This window comes from Canis lupus, chromosome 18 (genome assembly GCF_011100685.1).
Source record: "Canis lupus familiaris isolate Mischka breed German Shepherd chromosome 18, alternate assembly UU_Cfam_GSD_1.0, whole genome shotgun sequence".
In the NCBI taxonomy this organism is placed as follows: domain Eukaryota; kingdom Metazoa; phylum Chordata; class Mammalia; order Carnivora; family Canidae; genus Canis; species Canis lupus.
In genome coordinates, this window is record NC_049239.1 from 24,068,580 (window position 1) to 24,081,000 (window position 12,421).

At 36.9% G+C, this 12,421-nt stretch overlaps 1 protein-coding gene across 1 annotated transcript in view; it reads right to left on the reverse strand.

The window, feature by feature from the left end:
• The window catches only part of SEMA3A (semaphorin 3A), a 454,892-nt gene that overhangs the window by 366,421 nt on the left and 76,050 nt on the right, over positions 1–12,421 (reverse strand). The window lies entirely within an intron of this gene.

The window sequence follows — 12,421 nt, forward strand, 5'->3', positions numbered from 1 at the left end:
ATATGGCCAGCATATGGGAAATCAGGGAGCTGTTTGTGAGGTGGATGTAGCTGGACTGACCACTCTCACAGCATTTGCACAGGACAGAACCATGCACACTATAGCTCATTGTCTGCGACCTTGGGGAGAGATGTCGATGTTTGAAGCACGGACTGGTACTTTAAAATTGGCAATTTCAGGAGAAAAGTAACATTATTAAGGACATTTGGTTTGACAACTGTTCTATTGTTCACTATGATAATTTGTCCATCCTTCTAGGAACCATATGCAATGACAGCTTCCATTCAATGAAACTTTCTCATTATCAGAGCAGTACAGAGCACTTTGGGGCACTACCTCTCAACCCAGTGTGGTATTTTTAGCCCTGGTCTCTGCTATTCATCCTCAGAGACAGACCTTCTTGACATGTGAAGACATCTCAGGACAGCAGGAAAAGTTTCCATCCAAAGTGGGTAACTAATTGAACTACAGCCGTGACTTGCCAAATGCTCTTGTCCCACTGGGAGGAGTCTCGTGTTCTTAGTGAGGAATCTCCTCCAGCTACTATTGATCAAAAGGCATTTACCTGAATATAGCCATGTCACCAATAATAGGTAATGATTCCTTAGGGAATATAACTTACACTCATCTGACCACCCACCCCAAAGCCCTCCTCCACAGCCAGAAGAGAGTCTCCCTCCTTGGGAACTCCCCAATGATGGTAATTTCTGACACAGTAATGAGAGCAGATGATAGACTTCATCACAGGTAATGCCAAATAAAATCTACTTTTCTAATATTTCTGGGTAAATGGAGTTGTTTATGATATATACAATCTAATTTTGTTGATAATCAAAAGCAATCTTCAGTTTCTTCATCTTACAAAGAAACTGAAAAATGCATATGCAGTTAATTTAGACATAAATACATTTTTATATGACTTACAGTATACTTATTTAAAAACTCAAAATGTAGGGGCACCTGCGTGGCTCAGCCAGTTGAGCATCTGACTTGGTTTCAGCTCAGGGCATGATATCAGGGTCATGGGATCAAGCCTCCCAGTCTGCTCTGTGCTTAGCATGGAGTCTACTTGAGATTCTCTCTTTCTCCCTCTGCCCACTCCCACCGCAGCTTGTACTCTTTCTTAAAATAAAATCTTAAAAAACCCCATAAACCTCAAAATGTCAATTGGAAAAACTATCTATGGACCTATATTTGTTCAATTTCTTCATAGTTATGAATTCTGAAAATTAAAATCCATGACCATATTTTCATGCATTTTTACTATGTTAATAAGTTGGAGGAAACTTTAAGTTTTATGACAGTTAAGAGATTAGTTATAACTCATGGAGTTAATTTATAACTCCACGGTGAACATCTCCAAAGCCTGTCTGACACAATTAAGTACATGCACGCAAGATGAAGTGTGTTTATGGGAAAAATATTGTCATCATGAAAAATTATTTTTCAGATTGAATTGTCTCCATTGATCAAATTCAAGAGTGAAATTCCACAGAATTGAGGAAACTACTCATGAGAGATTCTGTTCAACACGCACATCACTGGATTCATCTACCAAACATATGAATATAATTGTATCTATTTATAAGAACAAAGCTTCTACTTGAGGAAGTGGTCTGGTTTTGAAAAATATCCCCCAATCACCAGCTTATTCCATAACTAGAATGAAGTGACAAAACTGAAGCATGGGGGAAAAAAGAAAAACAACTAAGCGCCATGCTCATCAAAATTAATATGGGAAAACCCATCCAATATTTGTAACCAATAAACTTCAAAGTACTGGTGGCTTTTCTCTTCATATTTTACCGCTGACAGTACTTTCCAATTAGAAACAATTTGTAACAAGTAAGGCAAAATCACTGGCCCCATGACTCACACACCATTGCTAACAACATAAATTAGATTTGTTTGGCAGCTAATTTGTGGTTATTTTGATTCAAATGTTAAAAATGTAAATGAAATTTATGGCTTCAGAGTGAGAGTGAGTTTAGCATATTAGACTTTGGAAAAACTGTTTTAATGAACTATAAGGCAATATGAGAAAACCCATGGCCAGTTTTATGTGAATTCAGAACACTGAGTCCAACATGCTTTTCCAAAGAAATGGAACTGATCTTCTACAGTGTATTTTAATTATTTGCTTTATCACAAAATACCATAAAAATGACACGGTAAATTTAAATGAAGGGATTGGAGAAATTTAGTTTTATTGTTCCACCTGAGCTTTCAACAAAAAGAAAGAACATTGTTCCAGGTGAACTTGGAAAACACACACAAAAAGGATAAGCTTAAATCATATGTGTGGTATGTTTACAATCTAGGCTGGTGGCAAAAGTGAAAGGGACAAAATCTTCAGATGGCAATGCCGGGTTGTACTGTACGGTATGGGCTCCAGATACTGTGGTTCAAGAGTGGAAGGTAGAGAGAGTAGCAGGAGAGGGCTCTCCAGAGAAGGTGAAGGCTTTCCCAAGCTCTGAATTTATGACTGCACTTTGGATGGGCAGGGGAAGGGTGAGACCATTCTGATGGAGATCATCAACAAATTCAGCAAAATGGAATGGATTCGGCACGGGTATTAGTTTTCTACTGCTGCCATGAAGAATTTTTTTAAAAATTTAGTAGCTGAAAACAACCCAAATTTATTATCTTACCATTCTATAGGTCAGAAGCCCGATACCTTGGGTCAGCAGGCCTAAGTTTCTTGCTGGATACCCTAGGGGAGAATCCATTACCTTGACTTTTCCGGAATCTAAAGGCTTCTCTCTGGTTCTTGCATAGAGCCCGGCATTTCAGAATGAGTAACAGGGAAATGAATCCTTCTCCTGTGGCCATCTCAGGAAGGCCACATCTCTTCCTACAGGAAGGGTCCCCTGCTTTTAAGAACTCAGGTAATTAGATTGGCTTAGATCCAGGATGATCTTCCCCTCTCAGGACTCATAACCTTAATAAAATCAGCAAAATCTCTTTTGCCAAGTAAGGTAATATATTCACAGGTATTGAGTATTAGGATGTGGACATTTTGAGGAGCCACTATTTTCCTACCACATTCTGGGCATAACATCGGATAATCGCTCTTATTTTGTTTTCTTAAAGCTTTGCCCCTTAAACTTTACATTGGGCTAAGCACTTCTCAATAAACAGAGGCTGATTCTAATTTAAGTGTAGATATTAGTTGTAAGCTCAGGATGGAGAGAAAAAAATCTTAATTTTAATCATTTTCTGATTTTCTTCAAGTCAGTCATGACCTACAGAACCTAAGTCCATTTTCCTAAGAATATTCCACCATGGAACCCCCTACTTCATCCAGGTAATAATACACTGTGATCTCTGTGGTAGCCATTTATGGGGAGGGGCATAGGTAGACAGCTCTTGTGTTACTCTGGTCATCCATGATCCCCTTAAGAAGGGGCATTAATACCTTTAGTAAAACAATCTAATTCAGATAGCTCCCTCTCACATTGATTTAGACCTCAAAACACACAAAAACTTACATGTTCAACAAATTACTAAAAGTTTTCAATTTCATATCTACCATCCTTTCCTATTATTCTGGTCACACCTGCTTGGCACAACTCTACTCTTTGATCTTCTACTAACTTACATTTGGGCTCATCGCCCTATATTTTGGGGTCTGCAAAACCAGCCCTGCCCAAGATGGCCCCTCTTTTTCTTGTTCAAGCCTGAATTCTTAAAGAATAAGAAGATAGGGGATCCCTGGGTGGCGCAGCGGTTTGGTGCCTGCCTTTGGCCCAGGGCGTGATCCTGAAGACCCGGGATTGAATCCCACGTCGGGCTCCCGGTGCATGGAGCCTGCTTCTCCCTCTGCCTGTGTCTCTGCCTCTCTCTCTCTCTGTGTGTGTGTGTGTGACTATCATAAATAAATAAAAATTAAAAAAAAAAAAAGAATAAGAAGATATCCCTAACAAGCAGAAGTCAAAATTTGAATCTTATTTGTAAATACAGTTGATTGGATAGTTTCAGGTTATTCAATGTCAGGTCTTAAATGTTGGTCAGGGAATTTTGCCCTAATTGGGTAATTCATAAGAAGTTCAAGACTTAATTGATATTTTAAGGAAATTGTTTAGGTATATCTACTAAACAAACAAGAATTGGGGAGATGCAGATAAAAGGTCAGGTTTGTTTTATTTTAAAAATTTTATTTATTCATAAGAGACGCAGAGAAAGAGACAGAGACATAGGCAGAGGAAGAAGCAGCCTCCCTGTGGGGAGCCCAATGTGGGACTCGATCTCGGGACCCTAGGATCACATCCTGAGCCAAAGGCAGATGTTCAGCCACTGAGCCACCCAGGCATCCCAGGCCAGGTTTATCTAGTACTTGAATAATCAAGATTACATCACTTTAAATAAATGGGTACAAAAAAGTTGTGGTATATATACACACAAAAAAAATATTATTCAGCAATAGGAAATCCTACCATTTGCAACAACATGAATGGTCACTGAAGGCACTATGCTAAGTCAAATAAGTCAAAGAGAGATATACTGTATGATCTTGCTTACATGTAGAAAAAAAGGTGCATAGAAAAAGAGATCAGACTTATGGTTACCAGAGGAGGAGAGTTGAAGTAAAGGGAATTGGAGGAAAGTGGTCAAAAGTTACAAACATTCAGTTATAAAATAAATAAGTTCTAGGGCTATAATGTACAACATGATGGCTATAGCTAACACTGTTGCATGGTACACAGGAAAGTTGTTAATGGATTAAATCCTAAGAGTTCTCATCATAAGGAGAGATTCCTTTCCCTTTTCTTTCCTTTTTTTTAAATCTACCTATCCTTTTATCTACTATCTACTTAATGTACTAATTTTAATTTCATCTATTCCTTTAATTTGTATCTACATGAGAAGATGGATGTTAACTGAACTCATTGTGGTAATCATTTTACAATATATGTAAATCAAGCCATCATTCAGTACAGCTTAAACTTATACAGCGATGTATATTAATTATTTCTCAATAAAACTGGAGGGAAAACCTTGTTTTATGTAGAAAATTATTAATTTGTACAATGAACTGGAAAAATTCAAATTATTACATACTTAAGAAACTGAAAAAATATGAACCCAAGTATGTTAGTTAAGTCAATGCACTTCTCTGCTAGAAAATATTAAATAGGTGGGATAAAATATAATTGAATATTTCCACTGTATAACCAATTTTTATACTTTACTAGGTGGAAAGTTCAAAAGGGGACTATTGGTTATAAAGATAAAATATAAGAACTGTTATCTTTACCTGCACAAAAACCTTCAAAGTACAGTACATTTGAAAAAAAAAAAAGTTGACTTCCAAATATACACTGCTATATTAATATTTTTTAAATTAGCTTTTAACACTAATATTACAGCTCTACCCAACTTAAGCTACTGAAAGGGAGAATTTAATCACTGATGCAGATAATTCTAGTTCTTAGGACCTGTTACTTAATCTAACAAGAGACCTAATTATAATGTATTCAAATGAGCCTTACACTGTTATCAACACAACAGATTGCCATTCAATCTTTTATACTATGGTTAAAGTCTTAACTAATACATAGAGCAAAACACTGGGAAAGTACCTAGTATGTTAATTCTTCTGTGCTTATCAGTGCATTCATTGAAAAGTTACGACTATGAGTAAAAGATTTTATACCTAAATCTGCTTTAAATTTGGTCAATTTAGAGAGAAAACTCTGATAAATTTACCTCTTCATTTACCTAGTTTATCAACTTTTTAAACTTCAGGAAACACTAACATTTTAAAAATCTTAGTATTAGACACTACCATGAATTATTTAAAATTATCTTTTTGCCTGGACTTCAGAAAGGTTTGGCCAAAGAACAGGCTCATTCCCTTCTGTCTGTCAATTTAGAATGTTTGGAAACTTCATTAATCATTTCTTGGAGGGTACTTATAGGACACAACTGTCTCAATTACAAATAGGGTCATATGAAAGTTAATGAGTCCTTTAAATAACTCATTGGTTCCTCGTTCCATTTATTTTTCCTAAGATGTTAGGGCAGAGATCACTTTTATGTGACATCGGGAAATGAAAGATAATTGTCATCTGCAGGTTTCATACTATTTTTGATTTGTTATTAAGTGTTAAATTTTATTTTAGGTCTATATATTCCAGAATTCTAATCATAGAAAATAGTTCTAGCTTCGTGACTACAGAAGAGAAGAGAGACTGATTTCATAATTACGATATATAAAAATAAAAATGAACAAATATAAATATGTTAAAAATATTAAACTCTTTTTTCAGTCTGAAACTAGAAAACAATATGTCTCTCCATAATTTATATTAAATGTGACAATAGTTGTGTTTAGTTAAGAAAGGTGAGGGTACATGGCAGTGTGAAAAAAAAAAAAAAGAGAATCTCTGATGCCTAACAAACGAAAGTTCATTTCTCATTCCCACAAGTGCCCTGTGGATCCCCATAACATCCCAAGGCCATTATCTTTCGTGCAGCAACTCAGAGATCCAGCTGCTTCAATCAAGTGACTATTATCTTGACACAAGACTTTGTTGTTGCCAAGTTAGGGAAAGAAAGAGATCAGAAAATCAAAGCCAAAGTATCCTACCTTGAAAAATACATGTGCCATTTCTATTCACTTTTCACTGATGAAGACTAGTTCTTGGCTCCGCCTAACCTCTGGAGCAAGGAAATGTAGAGGAATATTGAAATATGTAGGGAATATTATTTAAGGGCCATCTTTGTCAGCCAATATCATTTGTTTCCACTAATCTAGAAAGAAATGCACTCAACTGCTTGCCAAGCGAGATAAATCACAGGTCCAATCCAGACTGGCTGCTATGCAAGTCTCCGGATCAGGTCCAGGCGTCACTACTTGTGATTGAAACTTACAAACTAAAACGACAAGTGAGGGGAGCCTCTTTGCACACATATATACACATACATGGACACTCAATAATAAATGATAATAAATAATAATAGTAATGTAGTGATAGAACTGAAACAGAATAGTTACCATTAAGGAAACATAAGCTACACAGCAGTCACTAGTCATAGATATTTGGTCCCTTTGAACAGGAATTGTTGGTGGTCCTAAACTGGGGCTGGGGATTGAGGAATGTTCCTCCATGGGATTTAGATTCTTTCTGGGAGCCTCTAGAGAGTCCCCTGTTTTCTGTACCTCCCAGCTTCACCTTTAAGGATGCTTTGCCTTTCTCATTATACTTATTCCCATCAGAGGTGGGTTTGGGGGAATATCCTCTACCTGGAGTCTGAGGAGCTTTCCCCGCCAGCTTCCTGTTAAATTTTGGGAACTTAGAGTCATTTCAAGTCTATAAAACTCTTTTTATTTGGCGGTGGGAGGGGTAGGGACCTCATAATTTCTTTACCAGTAGATCTTATAAATACCCAATAGATTTTAATTCCAATCTTCTCCAGGTACCTGGAACATACCCTGCTCTTTCCTATCTTGTATATTTCTACTCTTTCATTCCATTATTCATTCTCTGTATCTAACAGGGTTACACAGAAGCTGTTTGAATTTCTGAGCAAAGTCACATTCTTAGTCTGTTCTTGGTCTTCAGTCATTTTACCAAATTATTGAGTGACACATTCTTAACTTGTTCTTTGTTTGAGGCAGTTTAATCACTTGGACATGTATTACCAGACATGTATCTATAAAGACTTTGGAACTCATCACTTATTAGGATCATGAAGTAATTGGTTTACCATCACTGAAAGGCTCTGTATGAGAGTCTCGCTACCTCTTTCACTTCTGCACGCAAAGTAGCCAATTCTATTCTGCACCCATTGATTTCTCACTATGCCTTCGCAAATAGGGTTAATAACAAATCATACAAATTATTAACACCATGCTTTCAAGCCATAGTCACAAATTTGCTGCGGCTCACATTATGCCACTGTTGTGCTATTGCATGAAAGGAATCCCCATTTTTCAACAGTTCTCCCTCTGCTCACCCATCACTGAATCACTGGGTTGATAACTAGGTTTCTTTAGAAGCATCTTACTTTTGGTACCAATTTCTACAATAACCAACACCAGCTGAGACAGACACAATGCATAGGATAGATTAGATAGGAACAAACAATGCCTACATCTCAGTGTTCAATAAAGCAAACGCTTATTTCTGAATCCAATACATATTGGAGTGATTCTCTGGGTCTGCTCTCCTTGAAGCAAGTCAGTAATCCACACTCTTTTACCACTCAGTTTACCACCTGTGCACAATGGAAACAACCTCATTAAATGAATCATGGTAAGTACAGATAGAAGATAGAATGCAGTTCATTTCCTATGTTAAAATATGAACTTAAAAACAAGGGATTTTCTTGTGGTACAATATACCTTTCCTCTAAACCAGAAACTCTTCCGATGTTTTATGTCCTCAATACAAGGCCTACAAGACTCAACAGAGGAAGAGAGATACTGAAGTATAATGCCTGAGATTTTCACAATTTTAGCCCAGAAATGAGATGCATAATATATCTTCTCATATGTTATTCTCTGAAAGAGTCTTGTGGTTCCAAATAAATGTAAGAGTACAAGTAAATGTTGAGAAAAAATGGAATATTGGTGAAATTTCAGACTGTGCAACAAGAGAGGAAACCATTCTAACCCTGTTCTAGAGAAATAACATTGTATTTACTTACTTTAAAATTGAAGCTTCTGGGGCACCTACGTGGCTCAGTTGATTAAGTGTCCAACTCTTGGTTTTGGCTCAGGTCATGATTTCAAGATTGTGAGATAGAACCTCCCACAGGCCTCTGCACTGCTGGCAATGGATCCTGCCTGCGATTCTCTCTCTTCCTCTCCCTCTACCTTTCCCCCTGCGCGTGTGCCCACTCTCTCTCTCTCTCTCTCTCTCTCTCTCTCTCTCTCAAATAAATAAGTAAATAAAACCTTTTAAAAAATAAATAATAAAATAGAGGTTTCTGTAGCTAACACTATCTCAAGTGGACAAAGAAAGAAAAACAGGCAGTGTATTCTAATGGTTAAGAGTATGGGTTTTAGTTTAGTTTTTTTTGTTTAGACACTCCTGATTTATTAGCTGTGTGATTTTGGGCCAAGAGAGGTAAAATGAGACAATTTTTATAAAATAAGAGATGTACTTCATATATCTATGAAGAATTTGATGGTTATTAGCTTTAATTGGGAAACACTCTATTTGTGATTTTTCCACTTCCATACAAATATATATATATAGATATATGTATATGTATAAATATAGACATTTAATCCACAGGTTTCTGCTAATATTAAGAAATCATATTAGTGGAACTTATCAGAGATGTCTAATTCTTTTGCTGCTAGAAAAAAAACAAAAACAAAAACAAAGCCAAGTTTTTGCTTGAGAACTTCAAACCTAACCAGCTTCCCTAGAATTAATTTTAAGTGGCCTGAAAATGAGAACACGTGAGGTGACACTATTCTAAATAAACTAATAAACTGGAGGAAGAGGATGGTGATGAAGAGGTGCAAGGGTCAGGAAAAGGACAGAGTAAAGTTAAGGACTAAAAGTTTTTAATTTGTCTTGGACAAAGCCTATGCTGTTAATTAAGACACACTCGCCTCCACCATTTCAATACCTGCAATATTATTCTATTTGATCTCTTTTCATTGGAAACTGTTGACCAAATGATACAGCAAATTCTGCTCTAATCAGAGAAAATGAGCTTCGACTTTGAATCTGATCTGTAGTCTGGCTCTTTTATAGCTGTCTTGACTTCTAAAGAAACAGATCTCTTTAAAAACAGAACCTGCTAGAATGTAGACACGCCTGACATATTAAAACTCTCCGTTTGTTTGATCTTACCAAACAATTTGAATGTATATCACAACAGAAAAAAGCTCACATCTGCCATAACAGGCATGTTTACAATCATTTTAATGATGCCATTAGATGTTGCTCTTCGGGGCTTGCTATTCTAGGATGTAATATAAAAACCATGTGAGATCAGTTTACCACCTGTGCACAATGGAAACAACCTCATTAAATGAATCATGGTAAGTACAGATAGAAGATAGAACGCAGTTCATTTCCTATGTTAAAATATGAACTTAAAAACAAGGGATTTTCTTGTGGTACAATATACCTTTCCTCTAAACCAGAACAACGACAACAACCCCCCTCCCCCCCACCCCTCCCTCCCCAAAAAAACAATGAACAGACTTTTCCTGATCTCAAAACATTTGAATTTCAATGTCTCTGGGAAAGCCTCTTAGTTGACAGGTGGGTTCTTAGCTCCTGTAAGAAACCTGAGCTTAAAAAGCTTTTCTAAAACATTTACCTGGTTCTTAAGCTGTTGGATTTAGATGTTTTCAGGGAAGTTGGTAGTTAAGTAACCATAACCTTACTGCTTCTATACTTCCCTTTAAAAAAGGGGTGGAAATTGTTGTATGCCTTTTGAAGAATAAAAGAATTACAGGATAATTCCTTCTGAATCTGTACTGTTTTTAAGAACATTTCTTTTATGTTTTTTAGGACAAAGGTTGAGTTTACTGTTGATTATGTTTAAAACTATCACTAAACAGAAAATGTTTTGGTTTAATTTTAAGATTCTATTTATTTATTTGAGAGAGAGAGAGAGAGAGAGAGCACAAAGAGGGTATGGGAGAGGGAGAGGGAGAAGCAGGCTCCCCACTGAGCAGGGAGTCCCATGTAGGGCTTGACCCCAGGACTTTAGCCAAAAGCAGATGCTCAAACAATTGAGCCACCCAGGTGTCCCTGGCTTAATTTTCAATATCTTAATTTTACATACCTACCCGTATTTCCAGATAACCCAACCATAGAATTCTTAGCAATTCAGGGCACCTGGGTGGCTCAGTGGTTGGGCGTCTGCCTTCAGCTCAGGCTGTGATCCCAGGATCTGAGATCAAATCCCGCATTGGGTTCCCCACAGGGAGCCTGCTTCTCCCTCTGCCTGTGTCTCTGCTTCTCTCTGTGTGTCTCTCATGAATAAATAAAATCCTTAAAAAAAAAAAAAAAAAGAATGAATTCTTGGCAATTTTATAAGGAACACTTTGCAAAAAAGGGGATATTATGAGGAGAAAGATGTAAGTTTCAGGGCCCCAATTCTATGTTTCATGTTGTGGGGATAAGATAGATGGGTGGTGAAGTTCTCTGCAAAGAAAGCTACTTTCTATCTGTCAGACACCAAATCAAGTGAAGAAAAAACATATTGAAGACGTTTTCTTGATTAGATAAAAGAGGATCAAAGCTTATTTTGGCTTTGACTTTCCAGTTATGTTGGAAGTGTTCCACTCTGGTAGAAAATTGCTAAAGTGAATCTAATCTCTGTGTCTCTCCGCATGTGCCCGTGTAATGTAGTCTCTGATTTCTCCATCCACTGTTTACAGAAGCAAGGCCTATTTTGCTAGTCTGAAGTATGTAATGATGCGCCCTGAGAGTGCATTTGGTTTTCCTGTCTATGCAGCTTTTATGGTTTCATTTCCCCCTTTTGATTTTCAAGTATGCAATTGTGTAACTCAACGGTGCACACCTGGCTTCTGAGTAGTCTAGCCCAGGCTGGTAAGAAAACAATTCACAAATCTCCAAAGTCTTGGCAACATTAATATGTCAAATTTAATAAAACTGTACAGAGATCCTAAACATACCTGCTGAATTCAGATTGGAGATACCCTTCTAGTGTATAACATAAGATCCATTGTTTAGGTAAGTAATTCTACTTAGAAACTTTAAAGAAATCATCATGGTAAAGAAAAAAAATTATGCATGCTTGAATGAAACTGTACTCCACCTATTTTCCTGTTGCCATACGCCAACAACAATATTTTTAAAATATTAATAAACTTGTATGGGATCAGGATGAAGGAATGTTGATGCTTTAAACAGAACTGGTATAACTGTAGGCTTATAAAAACTTTTAAGCCAAAAGAGAGGGAAAGAGAAAGAGAGAAAATACTTGAAATACATTCAAGGACACTCAATAATTTATGTAAGTGGACACTTCCTATGCAAGGTAAGATTAAAAAGATACAGGTGAGTTCCTAACCCTTTTGTTCATCCTATTCTCTATGTTGACATATTAAACTCAGGTTATCAGGATTACTTTGCACCAAAGTAACAGCCACAAATATTATCTGTATAAACTAAAATATAAATAAACATAATACTTAAATAGATTATAGTGTTTCTGAGACACTTCACATTTATTTTTTTTAAAGATTTTATTTATTTATTCATGAGAGACAGAGAGAGGCAGAGACACAGGCAGAGGGAGAAGCAGGTTCCCTGTGGGGAGGCTGATGCAGGACTCGATCCCAGGACCCCTGGGATCACGCCCTGGGCCCAAGACAGATGCTCAACCACTGAGCCTCCCAGGTGCCCCAACACTTCACATTTATAAGGCAAGTGCTGCCACTGATTGTCTTGAAGTAACCTTGAGAGTTGGGACA